Source organism: Cryptomeria japonica, chromosome 11 (genome assembly GCF_030272615.1).
Source record: "Cryptomeria japonica chromosome 11, Sugi_1.0, whole genome shotgun sequence".
NCBI classification, from domain to species: Eukaryota; Viridiplantae; Streptophyta; class Pinopsida; order Cupressales; family Cupressaceae; genus Cryptomeria; species Cryptomeria japonica.
This window is the reverse complement of record NC_081415.1, coordinates 110,141,053-110,164,526: the sequence shown is the minus strand read 5'-3', so window position 1 is coordinate 110,164,526 and position 23,474 is coordinate 110,141,053.

Sequence of the window (23,474 nt, the reverse complement as noted above, 5' to 3'; positions counted from 1 at the left end):
CTTGTCTGCTTTTTCTTTGTCCTGTTTCTCCTTGTCTGCTTTTTCCTTATCAGCCTTTTCCTTTCTAGGTCCGAAGTGACATCTTCAACATCCAAAGCATCAACATCAATAGTGTCCACCTGTTCTGTAACTGGTTCTCTTTCACCATCAAATGCCTCATCTGGTTTTTCGGTTTCTGTTTCTTGTTCAGCTTCTCTATTTGCTTGAGCAACTTTATGCATTTTCACAGCAGCTTTAGTATGGAAGTGTGTGTATTTCACCACTTCAAAGGCTTTGCCTTCTAGTAGCAAGAGTCTTCTTCTTCTCATGAAGAATAGACCTTTGTACCGGTCCATGATTTCAAACAATTCAAAGTTTGAAGCATCAGGGAAGTATTATGCAAAAATCTTTTCTCTGATCTCTTGTTCTCTCTCGATGGAAATGCACCATTTATTATCTAAAGAATTGTACAAAGAATCAGGTGTCTTAGATATGATTTTTGATGGCGACCGATCATAAATACACAAATAATTAATGATTTCCTACTCTGCTTCCTCTTTCTCACTATCGGTAAAATCATCAAAATACTCCAAATCACTAAGCAATTTTATTTTAATGCTCTTAATAGTCCTTTGACAATGTGTCATCGGCTTATAAGAAGACATGTCAATATTTACCGGTGCTGACAATGTAGGTGCATTTCCGGTAGTTTTTGCCTTCTTCCTTGTTTGCCTGGTTTTCTTAGGCTACACTTCTGGTTCTATATCCTCAGACTCCGGTGAGTTACTTTTGGTCTTCCGCTTCCTTTCAAATACTTTAGCGGGTGCAAATTTTGATTTCTTCTTGGCAAGTGACCGCCTGGTCACTTTTGGGTTGGCTAAGGTAACCAGTGTTGATACCAATGACACTTCCTTTGCCTTTTTCACTGAAGGTTCTTCAACCGGTGTTACCCTTTCCAAGTAGGTGCCGGTTCTCTTTATTTTTTGCATTTAAAGGAGAGGCAATCAGGGTAGAGGCATACCCATCCAACATGTCATACATTACTTCATACCCCATAGGTTATACTTCTTCCTTTCTGGGTTCTACTGCTTCCATTATGCACTCATCTACTTTAATGGTAAAGCAGATGTCCTCTTCATATTTATTAACAATATCCCCAGATATCCTCATCCTCTGGCTCATCTTTTTCTTGAATTCATCAAAATATTTATTCAAGACTTCAGGATATCCGGTTCTCGCCGCTTGGAGACTTTCCCTAATTTGTTTGGTGACCGGTTGGTTAGCAAACCATTGATTATCATGGGCTCCCGGGAAATAGCCTTGAAAGTAGAAAAATAGGCCTACCAAAAGTTGTCCAAATTTGAACCTTAGAGAACTGTCCTATTTGATGGACTTCAAGTTTAATAGAAGTTACTTCTGCATACAGGTGCATAGATCAAATGATGTGTCCTCCTTGATAATTCTGTAGGTGGCATTTACCGCAGCAGTAGAGACATAGTTTATTTTGCTGGCGTAAAATGTTCGGTATCCAATCACCATGCAAGCATACTTGACCAAATCATCTTTGATGGTGTTGTCGGTCATTCTTCGTTGGTTGCTTAGAGAACCGATGAGCTTAGTCATTTCATTCTTGATGACCTTCCTTAGGGCTAGCACCTCACCACTATTGCAGAAATCGGTGACGACATGAATTGCTTTAGGTGTAATGTCATGCGTCCTCTCGAGATACATCTTATCGCCATGCACTCTGCTCAGGATGATGCAGATGTGCTCTTCCATGAACTCTTCAAGAAAGTAAACTGCATTGTGAAGTTTTTTCCTCTCTAGGATGTTGTATTCCGGTTTGATCTTCTTGCCATCCCCACAGAACAGACCTAGCTAGGAATGAATCGCTAGGGATCGTAGGTCTTAAAATTTGCAGTCGATGTACCCTGAAATATATCCTTCGATAATGACTCCAGCAGGTATTTGGGATAGGGCATTGTATTTCATTTTCTTTGAATGAATTTAGCCGAGTCCATTGGTACACTAGAGCTAGAGTGCGATGCAGAAGCCATGATTAACTGATAAACAAGAATTTTGAGAAATACCTTCATAATTTAGGGTTTGCTAATGCAGCTTCACAACACACCACTTTGGTTGCTGGATTACTGCTTGGTGTTCTTCACTTGATTGATTGACATATCTCGAGATTCTTCTGCAAGATTTGAAATCTCTCTAAATTGCAAGTTGAATCGCCTTTTGTCACTTTGTACTTGAAAAATTCTTTGCTCGAAAATTGATAAGTGAAAATGATGTTGAAAAATCCCTTTTAAACAAGTTCTCACCTACCATAATAAATGCATCACCGTTAGGGCATAAACCCTAATTTTGCCTTTTACTGCTTCTAGTCTTCTGTTGATTGACAAGTAACATATATCGGTTAAGGTCTTTTACCGATATAAACTAAGGGTTCGAAACATTTCATTGATTTGTTCCCCCTAAGCTTTTCTGAAGCTCAGTTTGCCGGTTCAATGACTTCCACACTAGGTGCAGAAACTGGTTCATCCTGTGACATATCTTCAGACTTCTTCTTCCATGTTTTATTCATTCCTGCTTGAATGATTTCAACGTCAATCTTCCCTTCAGGAGTGACCGGTATATCATCTGATAGGTTCTTTCTCATTCTACAGGTTTGGCAGGGTGTCCTGGTTTATTGCAATGATAGCATACCATTTTAGGTGTTCTCCATGGTCCATTGTTCATTCTACCATTCTTCCTTTTGCATGTTGCAATAGTGTGACTGCTACCATGACAGATCAAACAGGTTGCTCTCCAACCAGTTGCCGCTTGATAGCTACCACTACCTGACTGATGGTCATAGGCATTATACCGGTTTGGATTCCGGTTCACAGAGGGTTCCAGAATAACTCCTTGAGTTCTAGGAGGATATCTCCCAGTGTTGTGCATAACAAACCTGCATTCAAATTCTCTATGCCCAAACTTGTTGCATGCATAGCAATTTCCATTGAATCTATTGGATCTAGGCTTATTGTTTAGAAAATAAGGAAAATTATTGTAAGCCTTATTTCTACACACAATAGCAACATGTCCTTCTTTGAGACAATTAAATAAAACAGGTTTAAAATTTTGCTTACCTTTATCCTTTGATGACGATTGCTTCTTTCATGCTACATCTTTTGTTCCAGAGGTCTCACCTTCCTCGTAACCAGAGAAACCATGTCCAGTGGTATTCTTTACAGGTTTTGCTGACTCAAGCTTTTTCTCTAGCTTAGCAGCACTCTGATTGAATTTACCAAGTATTTCCTTTGACTCAGTGAGTTCTTTGGAAATAGCAGCATTGGATTCCTTCAAGGTTGCATTCTCAGAAATAGCCATGTTTAGTTCACCTTGCATTTCTTCTTTTTCCACTTTACTCTCTTGGAGATGAGCGGTAAGGGCATTGATTTCTTGCTTCAGCTTGGAGATCTCATGATCTTTGTCTTTTACCAGATCTTCAACTTTCCTTCGGTTCTCAAGCTCTTGACACATTCTGATAGTTAGTCCTTCCAGTTCCCTTCTCAGGTTGGCATTAGATTCATTCAGGTTTTCAACTTCTTCAACTAGGGCCTCCATGTCTACTTCATCAGAAGAACTATTTTCTGTAAGCTCCATCTATTACTATTTACTAATTTGTCATTAGTTTTATGTCCAAAGTCATTCTATATACTTTAGTCGGTTATTACTACCGAAATATTAAGTCGGTAAGAACATAGTAGTCGGTTATAGAAGAAAGGAGTCACAAAGTTTAGTATACACCGAGCTATCTACCGAGTAATGTTCTATGACTACCGAGCAGCAAAGATGGTATACCAAGATCATACACACAGAGTAAAACGTGTTACCAGATTCATTGAACCTAGACACATATGGGAAATGTGTTACGAAGATCGAGGAACAATAAACCGTTAACACATTGGAAATTGCACCTTAAGACTTTGTATGATTTTGAGAACATCTATCCAATGAAATAATTTTGTATGGTTATTCATTTAATGAATCATATTGTAAAGCGGAAAATCGTGATCGAACCCTAAGTGTTCCCCCCACCACTCCAAGGAGAGAGAAAGGAGGTCACTAAGGTTGATGGTTTTCACTTAGGAGAGACTTTACATTCAAAAGAGGGGTTGAAACCCACAAGATCCAATCCCACACAATGCAAGATTGGATTCTAAATGAGTTTCAAGGGTTATGACAGCAAGGCTACCCTCTTTTGTAAAGAATGTAGATAGAAGGATTAAGCTAGGAATGCATAAAAAGTGAGAAAGATTCACTTATAAACAGAGATAGGAATATGGGATGAAGCTGCAGACCTAGAATTAGCAGTAAAATGTTGAGATGACGCTGTCCTGCAAATTTGAGCGAAAGTTGACGGGACGATGGCGCTCGATGTGCACACGGTCCTCCGAAAAATCCGCGAAATGAAGGGGGATCTGTTCGTCTGTGCACAAGGATTCCAGATCTTCAATTACAACTGCGTACCTGCAACCTACACATAGAAAAGAGAGGACGATTGGGGGGTAAGGGATTAGGGGTTTGCCCTTAGGTCAAACCCCGGTATTGGAATTAACCAAGAAATGAGAATGCTGTAAATGTAAATATTTGTAATGTAATAAAGTACTGATACCTTGTTGTAAGAATGTTTGTATTCTTACATGCGAAGGTGTAAATGTTGTTGTATGTTGTATGTTGTATGTTGTATGTGATCTCCTCTTCAATGGTTGAATCCTTGTCTTGAATGCAACACTTAGCCTTGAATGGAGACTTAGAATGCTCAATTGCTTGAAGGAATGCTTGAATGCTTGAATGTTTGAGTGTTTTAATATCGCTTCCGCATCTTGCACACATATATCCCTCCTCCCCAAAATGGGAGAGGAAATGTAGTTTATATACTTGCCAATTAGGGTTGAAAGACTGATTTTTCTGACCTTGGGCCGACATAGCAACCTTATTTTCCAATTTGCAAACTTAAAGACCCGAAGCCCCATAAGAGACCGAGCCCAAAATAGGGCCAGGGACCAGGGCGCTGGGCGCGCCTTGGTCCCAAAGGACCAGGGCACTGGGCGCCATGGTCCCACCTCCAGGGACAACAGGGTGCAAGGAGGATCAGGCCAGGGTGCTGAAAAATGCAGTTTTTGATGTCATGAACAAGTTTCGGGGTCTCCATTCAGGTTTAGTGTTGCGTCGCCATCGTGAAGACCCAAATGCAGTCAAAATTGCAAGTGTCACAATTTTAGGATGCTACATTTAGCCCCCACTTTAGCGGGAGTATAAGCGTACACCCATACTTCCGGTAAAGTACAAGGAAACAACATTGAAAGACTTTCACCATGTCAAGGAGGCAAGACACACCAAGCCCCCAGTGGACTAAGGATCTTACGACTTCGATTGACAAAGTAAAAGGGAAGATCACGAGGGAGAACCATGACTGTCAATAGTAAGGTTCCCTCACTATGAGTCATGCAAGAGAAATACCAAAAATTTTCAAGGCAAAGCTAAGTTCGCCAAGAAATTTTCAAGTATCCTGCAAGGATAGACGGGGTGTATGCCCCCCTACGTTAAAGCGATCGCACACGCCTCAACGGGGGTGATTGCTTTAAGGTAGTGATACATATAGGAAATGAGAAGGAAAGGAGCACGTTATCACAAGGATTTAGCCCCCAAGTGTGAGATAAACCCAAGGATAATAGACAGAAAACACAAAGCACGAGGTGACTTCGCTTTCCTCGGGGTCAGTATGCTGTATGATAATTCATGTATATCATATGTATGCATGCATAATTGTTCTTCATTCCCCAATCAAGGAAGGTCACCTAGAAGAAGGGAACACATGTGTCTTTTGAGTCAACATGAGAGAGACCAAAAGAGATCTCAATGCTTTGCATCGTCCTCAAGTAGACAACACTAAGGACAACAAATAGAAGAATGAGAATAACACATAGAAGAAGTAACACAAGAGAGGAGGAGAGAGTCTGCTATGCTAATGAAACTAGTCTAGCACGTCATCCACCCCCCGATCTTGCTGATCAATATTTCAAGAAGGCAGGAAACACGCTAGAGGAGGAACATCCAACACAGCAGATGGAGCTATCACAAGATCCAAACAAGGGCTATGTTCATGTTCCAAGCCACGTTGTTCTTGTCTAGGAGCTAGGATAAGTGCTTTAGAAAATTTGTTAGATAAATGGTTATCAATATCAACAAATTCATATTCACTATCAGAAGCAAGAGAAGTAACATTTTCATCTATATCATCATCAAGATTTATAAAAATAGGATCTTTAACTCTCACAGGATCAAAACCATCATGCATCTTATGTTTAGGAGATTTTGGAGAAAATGAAATAATGCTTGTTGAAGGTGTTTTTGGGGATTGCAAAGTTTGAGAAGCAGCTGCTTGAGCTCTAAGACGATGCTTTCGTCGGTGTTCACACGTAGAATGATTTCGTCTAGTCTTAGTAGGAAGTGGAGAAGATTGAGGAGGAGGAATGTTCTCATCCTTATCACTTGGGTGTTTGGGTTGTGGTCTCTTAGGCTGGATAATAGGAGAAGAGGAAGGTCTCTTCTCTCTATAAGAGGAAGGAGGAGGAACTGCTCCATATAAAGGAGGAATATTTGGTTTAGGAAGAAGACCAAGTCCATCATGACGAGGAGGTATAGGTCTACTTTTAGAAAGTTTATGAGACATAGACATAGTCACATCCATAGGAATGGGTTGGGAATCTTCTTGAGGAAAGACATTAGTTTCATCTTTCAAAGGAAGAACTTCCTTCTCAAGAACGATAGGAATATCAAGTTTGGGTGTTCTAGGTTCACTTAGAGATAGGATCATATCTGTTTTCCACTTTTGATAAGATTTGAAAAGATGATCACTTCGCGGTGGAAGAGATTGGAATTGTTTAGGCCAGAAATAATCAATAGGAACACTAGAAGTTCTTTCAGCTGGTTTAAAGAGACTATGATTGATAGTAACAACTTCACCATTATGGGGAAATTTCAAACACTTGTGAATAGGAGAAGCAATAGCTTTCAAGGAAGATAGCCAAGGATAGCCAAGCTTCACACGAAATTGTTCGGATGAAGGAATAATAGAAAAGTTCACATCAAGGGATTTGTTATGGACCTCAATAGGTAATGTAATAGAACCAATTGCAGGAGAAGAAAATGCATCAAATAATTTCACAATCACATCTATTTTGTCATAGATCACTTGATTCAATTGCAAAGTAAAAAGAAATTCCTCAGTAATAACATTAACCATGCAAGCAGGATCAATAAGCACTCCACGGCAAGGTGTATTCTTGACTTTTGCAACTATGTATAAAGGACCATCAGGTGCCCTAATAGTTTCACTAGAATCAAATGTGATGGAAGGTTCTTTAGGGTTTTCTTGCTTCTCTACAAAGTTAATCACATTCAGAGTCATAGACACAAGACCATCAGATGAGAAAGAGGAATCATTAGTCTCAATCACATTAGAGGTATGAGAAGGTAATGAATCAGTAAAAATCTTAAGATTTTGGTTAGGAGGAGCTATAGATGTGTTGCCTTTATCATTCATACTAGAAACAGAGATAGTATTATTATCAATCAAATCTTGAATTTTACCCTTTAAAGCAAAACATTTTTCAGTATCATGCCCAGGTTGACGATGAAATTGACAAAAAGATTTGTTATCAAAATAGGGTGAATTAATCTTTGTAGGATCTATTTGCTTTATAGGAGGGAGAGTAAGCACATTTTGTTCCAATAACTTATTCATAATACTATGCAATGATTCATTCAAAGGAGTAAACTTTCTTTCTTTCTTGAAAAACTTAGAAATAGGAGGCACACCTGATGTTGCATTCACATTGTTGTTGATGATGTTTTCATTGAACTTAACGGACTCTCTGTTCGGTTTAAACTTCCCAAATGGTTGTTGACTACTATCACCCTTATCACTCGGAGCCATAGGATTTGCTTGTTCCATTTGACTCAGTCAGTTGATAATTGTGAAGAGTTGCACACAACTGTTGGAAAGAAGTAAACTCAGAAAACAAAAGTTTTTCTCTAATATCTTTTTGTAAATTAGAAATAAGGATTCTTTGAATATCATTGTCAGGCACTGGAAAAGAGATTTGAGCATACAAATGCTTATATCTACCAATGAAATCAGTCACTTTTTCTTTAACACCTTGTTTACAATGCATTAAATCAATCAAAGTAACTTTAGGACTTATATTGTTTTGAAATTGTTGAATGAAAGCATTTGCAAGTTGTTCGAAAGAAGTAATAGAATAAGAAGGCAACGAGCAATACCATTGTAGGGCTTTATCTCTTAATGTCCTAGTAAACAATTTTGCAAGCAACCTTTGGTCATAAGCAAAATCGGTACATATTGTTTGAAAAGTCTTAACATGTGTTAGAGGATCACCTTTACCATTGAAAAGCTCCAAATGCGGAATTTCAACATGTTTAGGGGGGATAGCTCGAACAATGTCAAGAGAAAGTGGGCTTGCATCATCAAATGTGGGCACACTAAACTTAGATTGATTCATAGAGGCAATTTGTTGCTGTAAAGAAGAGACAGTTTGTGCAAGATTGTTAATGGTCGCTTCAGTCGAAGAATTCATATTAGACGTGTTAGATTGAGATGGAGGTATTATGTTATTGAAAGAAGGTATTGATTGAGAGTAAGGTGGCAGGACACTATGATAGTTAGTCATAGGAGATGGTTGGAAAAGAGGAGCACTACAAGGAGGAATGGAATGGTTGAATGAATTGCCCCCTTGCACCAGGTTCATTTGTGGAGATGTAATAGGAACACTCATTGAAGAAATGAATGAAGAAGTCAGATTAAATGAAGGAAGAGGGTTAATTGAAGAAGAAGGATTGCCCCCATGACTGGTGATCATAGGCGGAATGTCTTGTATAGAAGTAGTCATTATGTTTGATGTAAAGGTAGGTATGCTAGCAATAGAAGTTGTCAACGAAATAGAATGATTGACTTGAGTGGGAGGTTGTGCACAACTCTTCATAGGCATCACATTCTAATCCACAATGTGTGCAATACCACGCAAAATATCAATTCCATTCTTATCACTTTGAACCATACGTTTTAGACCCTCAATTAATGAAAGAGCTTGACTATCAGGGTATTCTTGAGACATCCATTGCTGAAAATCATCAAATTGGTTATCCAATTTCGCAAGTTGTTCTACAGAAACCTCATGGAGAGCTTCTTCATCATTAGGAGGGTTAGAGGAATTACCCGTGTCCCCGTTATAAAGGCTATTCAAATTAGGTTCCATCTCCTCAGTAATTAAACCTTGGAAAGACTTAATTCTACGGCTTCGTCTAATGGGAATAGTGTAAGTAGGGCTTATTGTTGTAAAACTCATGCACTAGAGAGGGAGAGAAGATTTTGAATTTAGAGGTAGCAAATTTCAATAAAATCAGCCAATCTCCTAGATTTAGGCTATTAAATGCAATCACGACAATCTCCCAAATTTTTGAAAAAACAGTCAGGGACCGTGGCGAACGAAGTGCACGCGGTCCTCGCAACTTTTTTCAAAATTTTTAGGGATGAAAGTTATGATGATTTTAAAGCTAATCTGAAAAAATTGAGTGATTTTATGATCTGTAGATAGGCCAAATTAAAGTTGCAATCTAAAAAATTGAACCCTACCAAGATTGTTGAAAAATGCAAAATTTGAATTTTGAAAAAGAGAGGAAAACTGAAATTTTGAATTTTATGATTTTAGAGGGAATACTAAGAGCAATGCAAGCTTTGAAATTTAAAAGTTGACTCAATTTCACACAAAATTCAATTTTGAAAGCGGAAATCAAAGTTGTTGCAATTAAACACTTAATTTCAAAAGTCACAAATTGCAAGAATTTGAATAAAGCACTGAAATTTCGAATGAACGCCAACACACTTTTCAGATTTAGGACAATAAGAACACAATTTTGACACAAAATTTCAATTTCAATAATTTTTGAATGATTAGGAGCCTTAATCCAAGCAATCACTAGACCAACTTTGACTTTAATTTTGAAAGTGTTAGAATTGATAAAATCAGCCAAGATTCTGGATTTTAGCAGAAAAATATAGTAAGATCTAGCTCCTGAAATTTCGAAAAAAATGTCGGGGACAATGGCGCTCGGAGTGCACACAATCCTCGTAACTTTTTTCCAAATTTTCAGGGATGAAAGATATTATGATTTTGTTGCGGAATCCAAAGTTACAGCTGATTTGGAGATGTTTTGATCAGTGAAATTGTCGGTCAAAGGTTGAATCAAGAGGGTTTTAAAAATTAGGGTTTTGACACTTAACCACTTAATTTTCAGAATTAAAGCACAAATATGAATTGATAATTTGCAATAGAAGGGTAGATCTGAAACAAGCATTAACATTTAGACATTTCGCAAGCTCAAAAAAGAAAATTTAGGGTTTTCATGTAATTAACCTCTAAAATTTGCAAAAGATAAAAAATGGAAATGTAATCAAGGCATCCAATTTTTAGATCTAACCATGAATAATCAGAATTAGAATGTTCACGTCGGCTTCACCAAAATGTAAAGCAGAAAATCGCGATCGAACCCTAAGTGTTCCCCCCACCACTCCAAGGAGAGAGAAAGGAGGTCACTAGGGTTGACGGTTTTCACTTAGGAGAGACTTTACATTCAAAAGAGGGGTTGAAACCCACAAGATCCAATCCCACACAATGCAAGATTGGATTCTAAATGAGTTTCAAGGGTTATGACAAAAAGGCTACCCTCTTTTGTAAAGAATGTAGATAGAAGGATTAAGCTAGGAATGCATAAAAAGTGAGAAAGATTCACTTATAAACAGAGATAGGAATATGGGATGAAGCTGCGGACCTGGAATTAGCAGTAAAATGTTGAGATGATGTTGTCTTGCAAATTTGAGCGAAAGTTGATGGGACGATGGCGCCTGACGTGCACACGGTCCTCTGAAAAATCTACGAAACGAAAGGGGATCTGTTCGTCTGTGCACAAGGATTCCAGATCTTCAATTACAGCCGCGTACCTGCAACCTACACACAGAAAAGAGAGGACGATTGGGGGGTAAGGGATTAGGGGTTTTCCCTTAGGTCAAACCCCAGTTTTGGAAATAACCAAGAAATGAGAATGCTGTAAATGTAAATATTTGTAATGTAATAAAGTACTGATACCTTGTTGTAAGAATGTTTGTATTCTTACATGCGAAGGTGTAAATGTTGTTGTATGTTGTATGTTGTATGTGATCTCCTCTTCAATGGTTGAATCCTTGTCTTGAATGCAACACTTAGCCTTGAATGGAGACTTAGAATGCTCAATTGCTTGAAGCAATGCTTGAATGCTTGAATGTTTGAGTGTTTTAATATCGCTTCCGCATCTTGCACACATATATCCCTCCTCCCCAAAATGGGAGAGGAAATGTAGTTTATATACTTTCCAATTAGGGTTGAAAGACTGATTTTTCCGACCTTGGGCCGACATAGCAACCTTATTTTCCAATTTGCAAACTTAAAGACCCGAAGCCCCATAAGAGACCGGGCCCAAAATAGGGCCAGGGACCAGGGCGCTGGGCGCCATGGTCTTGGGGGACCAGGGTGTTGGGCGCCCTAGTCCTGAAGGACCAGGGCGCTGGGCGCCATGGTCCCACCTCCAGGGACAGCAAGGTGCAAGGAGGATCAGGCCATGGTGCTAAAAAATGCAGTTTTTGATGTCATGAACAAGTTTCGGGGTCTCCATTCAGGTTTAGTGTTGCGTCGCCATCGTGAAGACCCAAATGCAGTCGAAATTGCAAGTGTCGCAATTTTAGGACGCTACACATATTTGTAAGATCGAAGCATGAACAAGATCACCATTACAAGAGATCTATTTATACAACATGATTAAGGATCAAACATGTGTGTGAAGCAAGACATATGTGAAAAGAAAAATCATGGGAAAGCACTGAGTGTTATAACTGTTACGATTGACAGAGATACATAGAGGTCACTGAGAAGTATTTAAGAGAACAGTCAAGGAATAGAGTAAACAGAAAGGTTTACTGAGTAAATTTATGGGTTACTAAGGTACTCTATAAGCAAGGTAATTTCATTTTGAGCACATAGAATCTGCTATAACATTTCAAATGTGAAGTTGCAGATATTTTGTAAGATTTTGTTTGTAATATTTTGAGTTGTAAGAGAAACCTTTAACAGGGTAAAAGACTCTAACAAAGTCTATAAATTGTAAAGCCCTTAACTAGGTACAACATTTAGAACAAGTGTTGTAAAATCCTTTAGCAAGGTAGATCTAAAGATCTTGATACTCCTAACAGGGTAAGCTATTAGAAATAGCTAAACATGTAGCTCTAACCGAGCAAACTTTATTATTGCAGTAGTGAAGTTGTGAGTGTCATCCCCACCGCAATTTTTCTCTCTAACCAAGAGTTTCTGCGTAACCAAAATATATGTGTTATGGAGTGAATCATGTATGATTGTTATTTATTTGTTTTAGCATTATATTATGTTACAATAGTTTTCGGTTTATGCTTAACAATAAAGTTATTGTTGAAGAAAAGATTTGAAGTACTGATTCACCCCTCCCCTCTTAGTACACTAGCTTTCCATATTGGGCCTAACAATTGGTATCAAAACTTTAATCTTGGAAAAGGGTTTAACTGCCTAAAGAGAAAGATCTTATCAATGGAAGGCTACAAACAATCTCAGAGAATTGTGAATCTTCAAAATGAATTAGATCATGCTAATCAAGTGATTACAGACATGCAGAAACAAATGCAAAGATCACTAAAAGTTAGAAGAAGATTGTCTGATGATTTGCAAGACTCTCAAGAGCTGGTGGAACAAATTGAGACATCATCTGAGAACAGTATATCTGAGGAAACTAAAGAAATGATTGGAGCATTGAAAGAAAAGAACCAAGCACTGACTGATCAGCTAAAAGCAATGAAAAGAGAACATGAACATTTCAGCACACAGATGACTGAAAATCTTGATGCATCGAGGACAACTGAGGATAACATAAGAGATCTAGAAAGAGAAAAAAAAATAGCTTGAAGCATTAGTATCTAAAAAGAATGATGAAATCACAAGGATGAATGGAATTCAAAGTATTCTGTCTGATCAATCGGGCTATACCCATCATGAAGTAAATCTAAAGGAAAATGAGAATCAAGCATTGAAACTTGAACTATCAAGATTGATCGATGAACTTGAAGTAGAAAAGAAGTCAAAAGAAACTCTAAAGAAAAGCTATGAAGCATCAAGGATGTTGGATGAGCAACTAACTACAAGAAGACCCAACAAAGATGCAGGACTCAGTTACAAAGGAAAATACTCTACTGAGAAGGGAATCCACACTACCAAGAGAGGAGAAACATCAAAGCAAGCTAGAAACAAGAAGAACATCAAAGGAAATAAGCCTATTTGCAACTACTACGGAAAACAAGGACATACTACCAACATGTGCCAAATCAGAAAAGGTAAGCAACCAAATGTCACTAGGTCCAATGGTTATTGTTATAATTGCAATAAATATGGTCACACATCTAACCAATGTAGGACAAAGTCTGCTAACAATTATCAGAAGGAAAAATTCAAAGGGTTTTGTAAAAAATACAATAGATATGTGTAGCGTCCTAAAATTGCGACACTTGCAATTTCGACTGCATTTCGGTCTTCACGATGGCGACGCAACACTGAACCTGAATGGAGACCTCGAAACCTGTTTTCGACACTAAAAACTGCATTTTCTTGCACCCTGGCTTGAACCTCCTTTGCACCCTGCTGTCCCGGGAGGTGGGACCAGAGCGCCTAGCGCCCTGGTCCCTGGCCCTATTTTGGGCCTGGTCTCCTATGGGGCTTCGGGTCCTTTTGTTTGCAAATTGGAAATTATTGTTTTCTGGTCGGCCTAAGGTTGGGAAAATCAGTCTATCAGCCCTAATTGACAAGTATATAAACTACATTTTCCTCTCTCATTTGGACGCATACATATGATGGAAAAGGCATGGAAACGATACTCAAGAATTCAAGCATTCAAGCATTCCTTCAAGCACTTGATCATTCTAAGTCTCCATTCAAGGCTAAGTGTTGCATTCAAGACAAGGATTCAACCATTGAAGAGGAGATCACTTACTACATACTACAACATACAACATACAACAAACAACAACATCTATACCTTCGCACATAAGGATACAAACATCCTTACAACAAGGTATTAGTACTTGTTTTACATTACAGACATTTACATTTACAACAATTTCTCATTTCTTGGTTAATTCCAAAACTGGGGTTTGACCTAAAGGCAAACCCCTAATCCCTAACCCCCCAATCGTCTTCGCTTTTCTGTGTGTAGGTTGCAGGTACGCGGCTGAAATTGAAGATCTGGAATCCTTGTGCAGAGACGAACAGATCCCCCTTCGTTTCGTGGATTTTTCGGAGACTGTGTGCACGCCGAGCGCCATCGTCCTGTCAACTTTTGCTCAAATTTGTAGGACAGCGCCGTATCGACATTTTACTGCTAATTCCAGGTCCGCAGCTTCATCCTATATCCCTATCTCAGTTTATAAGCGAATCTTTCTCACTTTCTATGCATTCCTAGCTTAATTCTTCTATCAACATTCTTTATAAAAGAGGGTAGCCTTGTTGTCTTAACCCTTGAAACTCATTTAGAATCCAATCTTGCATTCTGTGGGATTGGATCTTGTGGGTTTCAACCCCTCTTTTGAATGTAAAGTCTCCCAAGTGAAAACCATCAACCCTAGCGACCTCCCTTCTCTCTCCTTAGAGTTGGAAGAGGGGAGACCAACTAGGGTTCGATTGCGATTTTCCGCTTTACATTTTGGTGAACCCGACGTGAACATCCTTTCTGATTATTCATGGTTAGATCTGAAAAATTTGATTCCTTGATTACATTTCCATGTTTGATCTTTTGCAAAATTTTAGAGGTTGATTACACAAAAACCCTAAATTTTCTTTTTGAAAATTGAACTTGTGAAATGTTTAATTGTTAATGCTTGCTTCAGATCTACCCTTCTATTACAAATTATCAATTCATATCTGTGCTTTATTTTTGAAAATTAAGTGGTTAAGTGTCAAAACCCTAATTTTTGAAACCCTCTTGATCCAACCTTTGTCCGACAATTTCACTGATCAAAACATCTCCAAATCAGCTGTAACTTTGGATTCCGCAATAAAATCACAATATCTTTCATCCCTGAAAATTTGGAAAAAAGTTGCGAGGACCGTGTGCACTCTGAGCGCCATCGTCCCCGACATTTTTTCCGAAATTTCGGGAGTTAGATCTTACTGTATTTTCCTGCTAAAATCCAGAATTTTGGCTGATTTTATCAATTATAACACTTTCAAAATTACAGTCAAAGTTGGTCTTGTGATTGCTTGGTTTAAGGCTTCTAAACATTCAAAAATTGTTAAAATTGAAATTTTGTGTCAAAATTGTGTTCTTACTGTCCTAAATCTGAAAAGTGTGTTTGCATTCATTCGAAATTTCAGTGCTTTATTCAAATTCTTGCAATTTGTGACTTTTGAAATTAAGTGCTTAATTACAACAACTTTAATTTCCGCTTTCAAAATTGAATTTTGTGTGAAATTGAGTCAATTTTTAAATTTCAAAATTTGCATTGCTCTTGACATTCCCTCTAAAATCATAAAATTCAAAATTTTAGTTTCCCTCTCTTTTTCAAAATTCAAATTTTTGCATTTTTCGACCATCTGGGTAGGGTTCAATTTTGAGATTGCAACTTTAATTTGGCCTATCTACAGATCGTAAAATCACTCAATTTTTTCAGATTAGCTCTAAAATCATCATAACTTTCATCCCCGCAAATTTCGAAAAAAGTTGCCGGGACCGTGTGCACTCCGAGCGCCACAGTCCCTGACATTTTTTCTAAAATTTCGGGAGATTGTCCTGATTGTATTTAACAGCTTAAATCTAGAAGATTGGCTGATTTCACTGAAAATTGCTACCTCTAAAATTCAAAATTTTCTCTCTTTCTCTAGTGCATGAGTTTTACAACAATAAGCCCTACTTACACTATTCCTGTTAGACGAAGCCGTAGAATTAAGTCTTTCCGAGGTTTAATTACCGAGGAGATGGAACCTAATTTGAATAGCCTTTTTAACGAGGACATGGGTAATTCCTCTAATCCTCCTAATGATGAAGAAGCTCTCCATGAGGTTTCTGTAGAACAACTTTCGAAATTGGATAACCAATTTGATGATTTTCACCAATGGATGTCTCATGAATACCCTGATAATCAAGCTCTTCCTTTAATTGAGGGTCTAAAACGCATGCTTCAAAGTGATAAGAATGGAATTGATATTTTGCGTGGTATTGCACACATTGTGGATTCGAATGTGATGCCTATGAAGAGTTGTGCCGAAACTTTAGGTTATACACAACCTCCCACTCAAGTCAATCATTCTATTCCTTTGACAACTTCTATTGCTAGCATACCTACCTCTACATCAAACATAATGACTACTTCTATACAAGACATTCCTCCTGTGATCACCAGTCATGGGGGCAATCCTTCTTCTTCAATTAACCCTATTCCTTCATTCAATCCAACTTCTTCATTCATCCCTTCAATGAGTGTTCCTATTACATCTTCACAAATGAACATGGCGCAAGGGGGCAATTCATTCAATCATTCCATTCCTCCTTGTAGTGTTCCTCCTGTCCAATCATCTCCTATGACTAACTATCATAGAGTCCCACCACCTTACTCTCTACCTTCTTTCAATAACATAACACCTCCATCTCAATCTAACACGTCTAATATGAATTCTTCGACTGAAGCGACCATTAACAATCTTGCACAAACTGTCTCCTCTTTACAGCAACAAATTGCCTCTATGAATCAATCTAAGTTTAGTGTGCCCACATTTGATGTTGCGAGCCCGCTTTCTCTTGACATTGTTAGAGCTATTCCCCCTAAACATGTTGAAATCCCACATTTGGAGCTTTATAATGGTAAAGGTGATCCTCTAACACATGTTAAGACTTTTCAAACAATATGTACTGATTTTGCTTATGACCAAAGGTTGCTTGCGAAACTGTTTACTAGAACATTAAGAGATAAAGCCCTACAATGGTATTGCTCGTTGCCTTCCTATTCTATTACTTCTTTCCAACAACTTGCAAATGCTTTTATTCAACAATTTCAAAACAATATAAGTCCTAAAGTTACTTTGATTGATTTAATGCATTGTAAACAAGGTGTTAAAGAAAAAGTGACTGATTTCATTGGTAGATATAAGCATTTGTATGCTCAAATTTCTTTTCCAGTGCCTGACAATGATATTCAAAGAATCTTTATTTCTAATTTACAAAAAGATATTCGAGACAAACTTCTGTTTTCTGAGTTTACTTCTTTCCAACAGTTGTGTGCAACTCTTCACAATTATCAACTGACTGTGAGTCAAATGGAACAATCACATCCTATGGCTCTGAGTGATAAGGGTGATAGCAGTCAATAACCATTTGGGAAGTTTAAACCGAACAGAGATTCCATCAAATTCAATGAAAACATCATCAACAACAATGTGAATGCAGCATCAGGTGTGCCTCCTATTTCTAAATTTTTCAAGAAAGAAAGAAAGTATACTCCTTTGAATGAATCATTGCATAGTATTATGAATAAGTTATTGGAACAAAATGTGCTTACTCTTCCTCCTATAAGGCAAATTGATCCTGCAAAGATTACTTCACCTTATTTTGATAACAAATCTTTTTGTCATTTTCATCGTCAGCCTGGGCATGATACTGAAAAATGTTTTTCTTTAAAGGGTAAAATTCAAGATTTGATTGATAATAATACTATTTCTGTCTCTGGAGTGAATGATAAAGGCAACACATCTGTAGCTCCTCCTAACCAAAATCTTCAGATTTTTACTGATCCATTACCTTCTCATACCTCTAATGCGATTGAGACTAATGATTCCTCTCTCTCATCTGATGGTCTTGTGTCTATGACTCTGAATGTGATTAACTTTGTAGAGCAGCAAGAAAACCCTAAAGAACCTTCCATCACATTTGATTCTAGTGAAACCATTAGGGCACCCGATGGTCCTTTATACATAGTTGCAAATGTTAAGAATACACCTTGCCGTGGAGTGCTTATTGATCCTTCGTGCATGGTTAATGTTATTACTGAAGAATTTCTTTTTACTTTGCAATTGAATCAAGTGATCTATGACAAAACAGATGTGGTTGTGAAATTATTTGATGCATTTTCTTCTCCTGCAATTGGTTCTATTACATTACCTATTGAAGTTCATAACAAATCCCTTGATGTGAGCTTTGCTATTATTCCTTCATCCGAATAATTTCGTGTGAAGCTTGGCTATCCTTGGCTATCTTCCATGAAAGCTATTGCTTCTCCTATTCATAAATGTTTGAAATTTCCCCATAATGGTGAAGTTGTTACTGTCAATCATTGTCTCTTTAAACCAGCTGAAAGAACCTCTAGCGTTCCTATTGATTACTTTTGGCCTAAACAATTCCAATCTCTTCCTCCGTGAAGTGATCATCTTTTCAAATCTTATCAAAAGTGGAAAACAGATATGATCCTATCTTTAAGTGAACCTAGAACACCTAAACTTGACATTCCTATCATTCTTGAGAAGGAAGTTCTTCCTTTGAAAGATAAAACTAATGTCTTTCCTCAAGAAGATTCCCAACCCATCCCTATGGATGTGACTATGTCTATGCGTAATAAACCTTCTAAAAGTAGACCTATACCTCCTCGTCATGATGGACTTGGTCTTCTTCCTAAACCAAAAATTCCTCCTTTATATGGAGCAGTTCCTCCTCCTTCCTTCTATAGAGAGAAGAGACCTTCCTCTTCTCCTATTATCCAGCCTAAGAGACCACAACCTAAACACCCAAGTGATAAGGATGAGAACATTCCTCCTCCTCAATCTTCTCCAATTCCTACTAAGACTAGACGAAATCGTTCTGCACGTGAACGCCGACGAAAGCGTCGTCTTAGGGCTCAAGCAGTTGCTTCTCAAACTTTGGAATCTCCAAAAACACCTTCAACAAGCATTATTCCAATTTCTTCAAAATCTCCTAAACATAAGATGCATGATGGTCTTGATCCTGTGCGAGTTAAAGACCCTATTTTTATAAATCTTGATGATGATATAGATGAAAATGTTATTCATGATGAAAATGTTACTCTTCTTGCTTCTGATAGTGAATATGAACTTGTTGATATTGATAACCATTTATCTAACGAATTTTCTAAAGCACTTATCCTAGCTCCTAGACAAGAACAACGTGGCTTGGAACATGAACATAGCCCTTGTTTGGATCTTGTGATAGCTCCATCTGCTATGTTGGATGTTCCTCCTCTAGCGTGTTCCCTGCCTTCCCGAAACATTGATCAGCAAGATCGGGGGGTAGATGACATGCTAGACTAGTTTCATTAGCATAGCAGATTCTCTCCTCCTCTCTTTTGTTACTTCTTCTATATGTTATTCTCATTCTTCTATTTGTTGTCCTTGGTGTTGTCTACTTGAGGACGATGCAAAGCATTGAGATCTCTTTTGGTCTCTCTCATGTTGACTCAAAAGACACATGTGTTCCCTTCTTCTAGGTGACCTTCCTTGATTGGGGAATGAAGAACAATTATGCATACATACATATGATATATATACATGACTTACTGACACTGAAGAAAGCGAAGTCACCTCGTGCTTTGTGTCTATTATCCTTGGGTTTATCTCACACTTGGGGGCTAAATCTTTGTGATAACGTGTTCCTTTCCCTTCTCATTTCTTATGTGTATCACTACGTAAAAGCAATCACCCCCGTTGAGGCGTGTATGATCGCTTTAACATAGGGGGGAATACACCCTGTCTATCCCTTCAAGATATTTGAAAATTTCTTGGTGAACTTAGCTTTGCCTTGAAAATTTTTGGTATTTCTTTTGCATGACTCATAGTGAGGGAACCTTACTACTGACAGTCATGGTTCTCCCTCGTGATCTTCCCTTTTACTTTTTCAATCGAAGTCGTAAGATCCTTAGTCCACTGGAGGCTTGGTGTGTCTTGCCTCCTTGACGTGGTGAAAGTCTTTCAATGTTGTTTCCTTGTACTTTACCGGAAGTATGAGCATACATACTCCCACTAAAGTGGGGGCTAAATGTAGCGTCCTAAAATTGTGACACTTGCAATTTTGACTGCATTTCGGTCTTCACGATGGCGACGCAACACTGAACTTGAATGGAGACCCCGAAACCTGTTTTCGACACTAAAAACTGCATTTTCTTGCACCCTGGCTTGAACCTCCTTTGCACCCTGCTGTCTCGGGAGGTGGGACCAGAGCGCCCAACGCCCTGGTCCTTCAGGACCAGGGGTGCCCAGCGCCCTGGTCCCCCAGGACCATGGCGCCCAGCGCCCTGGTCCGTGGCCCTATTTTGGGCCTGGTCTCCTATGGGGCTTCGGGTCCTTTTGTTTGCAAATTGGAAATTATTGTTTCCTGGTCGGCCTAAGGTCGGGAAAATCAGTCTATCAGCCCTAATTGACAAGTATATAAACTACATTTTCCTCTCTCATTTGGACACATACATATGATGGAAAAGGCATGGAAATGATACTCAAGCATTCAAGCATTCAAGCATTCAAGCATTCCTTCAAGCAATTGATCATTCTAAGTCTCCATTCAAGGCTAAGTGTTGCATTCAAGACAAGGATTCAACCATTGAAGAGGAGATCACTTACTACATACTACAACATACAACATACAACAAAAAACAACATCTATACCTTCGCACATAAGGATACAAACATCCTTACAACAAGGTATTAGTACTTGTTTTACATTACAGACATTTACATTTACAACAATTTCTCATTTCTTGGTTAATTCCAAAACCGGGGTTTGACCTAAAGGCAAACCCCTAATCCCTAACCCCCCAATCGTCTTCACTTTTCTATGTGTAGGTTGCAGGTACGCGACTGAAATTGAAGATCTGGAATCCTTGTGCAGAGATGAACAGATCCCCCTTTGTTTCACGGATTTTTCGGAGGACCGTGTGCACGCCGGGCGCCATCATCCTGTCAACTTTTGCTCAAATTTGTAGGACAGCGCCGTATCGACATTTTACTGCTAATTCCATGTCCGCAGCTTCATCCTATATCCCTATCTCAGTTTATAAGCGAATCTTTCTCACTTTCTATGCATTCCTAGCTTAATTCTTCTATCAACATTCTTTACAAAAGAGGGTAGCCTTGCTGTCTTAACCCTTGAAACTCATTTAGAATCCAATCTTGCATTGTGTGGGATTGGATCTTGTGGGTTTCAACCCCTCTTTTGAATGTAAAGTCTCCCAAGTGAAAACCATCAACCCTAGCGACCTCCCTTCTCTCTCCTTGGAGTTGGAAGAGGGGAGAGCAACTAGGGTTCGATTGCGATTTTCCGCTTTACAATATGGACACAGTACCAAGAAGTGTTGGTTTAAGCAGAAGAACTATATGTGGTATGCACACTGAGCAAATACTAGAGGCTATTGAACTCACATTGACCTTAACCGACAGTATACTGTAGTACCATGGGATTATAATACAAGGATATGGTGTGAATACTATGGAAGGTATGGACATATAATTGCCAACCACTTTATAAGGTTTGGAGTGAACAACCGAAGATCATGGAGAAATCCTGGTATGGCATGTTTTCATTGTCACAAAGTTGGACACTTGGCTAGAGATTGCAGAGATCAACCAAGAGGAGATATTGAAGAAATAAAAAGAAAATTCCAGATGATTTGGAAAAAGAAGGAAATTGTGTCAAATAAAGAAAGCACCTTACCTACTGACTTAGGTGCATCTATTCCAAATTAATCGGTAAAGGTATGAAAGGACTGCATTCTCTCAAGGTTAAATCTTAGCAGTTCCTATTTTATAATGTACTTAATTCAAAATCTGCATAGCTAAGATGCATTAACAAGTTTGGAATTTTCTCAAGTCTTTTAGAGCACTAGTCAAGTCAGTAAATGAAGGAGGCCTGTCAAGTCGGTAAATACAGGAAGTCTGGCTACTTGGTAAAAGCAAAAAAAGAGGTAAATCGGTTTAGTGGAACCAAGTGCATTTAATGTTTTCTAACCTAACTGCATGGAGCCTGATAAGGTAAAGTGTGTACTTAAAGCTTTTGCGTGGTCATTTTATACTTACCAAGTTTTCAAAAAGCATAGCGAAGAGATTCAAAGTCGATCAAATCTCTTCCCAAGCGAAATTCAAGGTATTTATATCAATCACAATGCATTGTCAAGCAAGTTAACCGATCATATCAGTTGTGAATATCTATTTTATATTTACTAAGTGGAAAGTGTGCTAGTTTAAAGTTTTCAAACCCTAAGGCTCTTTCGTTAGTGATTATCCAAAGTTTGATATGGCACCTAAGATTCAGAAACCCATTGTTGTTGAGAACATTGAGAAGCCCTCACTAAAATACTCACTACCTCTCAAAGTAGCATCTGAACCAAATGATAAAACTACATTTCACTCATTCCAGATAGGGTTTTATTAGTTGAGGATGTCAGATTCTTCACTAAGTGTCATGTTGAGGAACTAGGTCACACAGAGATCAAGGACACATATGATGAATTGTGTACTGATGGAAAACTGGATAGCAAGTTTGAACATATTAAAATCAAGGGATTGACCGAAGCCCTAACCTACCCGCGAGTCTTCAAACCCCAATGGGTTAAATTTGTTTTGAGCAAAGTTCATGATGACTTTATGTGGTTAGAAGAGCAACCATTCAAGATCACCAAGGAAATCATCCACTTGATCACCGGTTACCCTATTTTTGACCATGCCCGAGCTCAGAAAATGATTTCATAGAAGGAACTGATCACCTTAACCGGAGTTGAATCTGATTGCAGAGGTTTGAAACTGAACAATGTCACAGATGCAGAGCTAAAGTTTGCAATTAGAGTCATAGGTTATTATTTCTATCAATTGGCAAGGGAAAATAGTGTACCCTGTGTTGTTGTTGACTTAGCCTATAAAATTGTGAAGAAAGGTATGAAGATTGATCTATGCGAAGTGTTGTTGAAAAATCTGTTTGAGAATCTCAACACCACAAGGAAGCCAAAGAAGAACAACTCAACAAACACACTGAAGTTTGGATCACTTTTGGTATGCATGTTTTTCTATTTTGAGAAATTCTTTCCATCAGTTGATAATGTAGTTTGGGAGCTACACCGACCAATCACCCATCAAATCAATGACTTCATCAAACAACTAGGTGATAACTTCAATGAGATTATGGATGATTATTTTAGCAAGTTTCAGGAAAAGATGTATAATAGGTACAGGATACCACCCCAGTTAGTGGAAAAATATAAGGACAATATATGTTTTGAAGTAGATACCGACTATTGCTAAGTCAATGCGGTAGAACTGAGAACTCAATCTTTTCTA